The sequence below is a fragment of the Myxine glutinosa genome, chromosome 1, assembly GCF_964187855.1.
Source record: "Myxine glutinosa chromosome 1, kmMyxGlut1.1, whole genome shotgun sequence".
Taxonomy (NCBI): Eukaryota; Metazoa; Chordata; class Myxini; order Myxiniformes; family Myxinidae; genus Myxine; species Myxine glutinosa.
Genome location: NC_136261.1, coordinates 266980171 through 266981706, shown reverse-complemented (window position 1 = coordinate 266981706; position 1536 = coordinate 266980171).

The window sequence follows — 1536 nt, the reverse complement described above, 5'->3', positions numbered from 1 at the left end:
GATTGACGAGAAGAGGAAGAAGTTCAAGGAGTGGCAGAAGGCAAAGGGTATGGGGGCAGAAAAGGCAGAGCATGAAAGTGAGAAGGCAGCCAAGAAAGAGGGAGCAAAAGCGCAGGAGGCATGTAGGAAAATGTTCGGAGAACGCTTGGATTTGGAAGAGGGTCAGAGAGCGGTATTCAGGATTGGAAAGCAGATCGCGAAAGAGGTGTGATGTGATGGGGGTGAGTTGCTTGAAGGATGAAGTGGGACAAATCATTGTGGACCAAGATGGAATTGAAGGAAGATGGAAGAGATATATGGAAATACTGTTGAATGCAGAGAATGAATGGGATGGCAACATAGAGAGTAACCCAGTTTTTGGACCGGCAGAGAAGATAACCGAGAAGGAAGTTGAGGAAGCGATAAAAGCAATGAAGAGTAGAAAAGCAGGAGGGCCGATGGGAGTTGTGGGAGATATGTTGAAGGCAGCGGGAAATTGTGGTGTGAAGAGAATGACAGAGATCTGCAATCTGGTGGTGAAAGAAGGCCGCATTCCAGTGGATTGGGAACCGAGTACCCTCGTCCCTCTACACAAGGGGAAAGGTGACCCTCTGGACTGTGGCTCGTATCGAGCGATAAAGTTATTGGAGCATGGAATGAAGGTATTGGAAAGGGTGTTGGAGAGGAGGATAAGGAAGAAAGTGAAGATTGACGAAAAGCAGTTTGGATTTATGCCAGGAAGAGGAACGACAGACACGCTTTTTATTGTGAGGCAGTTGCAGGAGAAGTACATGGAGAAGAGGTAGAAGTTGTTTCTTGGGTTTGTTGATCTGGAGAAAGCATTCGATCGGGTTCCACGTGAAGTAGTGACATGGGCATTGAGGAAGTTAGGAGTGGAGGAATGGTTGATCAGAGTAGTGATGGCAATGTACAAAAGAGCGCGCACAGCTGTAAGGACGAAGGACGGGAACAGTGGTGAGTTTGAGGTGAAGGTGGGAGTGCATCAGGGGTCTGTACCAAGTCCACTACTATTTATAGCTGTGATGGAGGTGCTGGCTCAGAACGTAAAGGAGGGTTTACCATGGGATTTGTTGTTTGCAGATGATCTGGTGTTGATTGCAGAAAGTATGGATGGACTGAAGGAGAAGATGAACAAGTGGAAGGATTGTATGGAGACAAAAGGTCTGAAGGTGAATATCGGAAAAACGAAGGTGATAGCAAGTGGTAAAGCATGTGGTGAGGTGGAAAGAACTGGGAAGTGGCCATATGCTGTGTGCAGGAAGGGTGTCGGAGTGAATTCCACTCAATGTACAATGGCTAAAGATGGTCGAAGAAGAAATGCTGGCAAGGGGGTTAACAAGGGGAGATGCAGAAAATAGGGCAAAATGGAGAAGATTGTCATGGGGACCGCAAGGCTAACCCCCGCTCTTGCAGGGAAAATGGCCTTAAAATGCCTGTTGTTGTTGTAAAAGTACAGCGACTGAATTTCGGTATCGAACCGAAGTCAAATTATATTTTTCCAATTTCCTGGTGTTTGTTTAAAGCGAGAACTCTTTT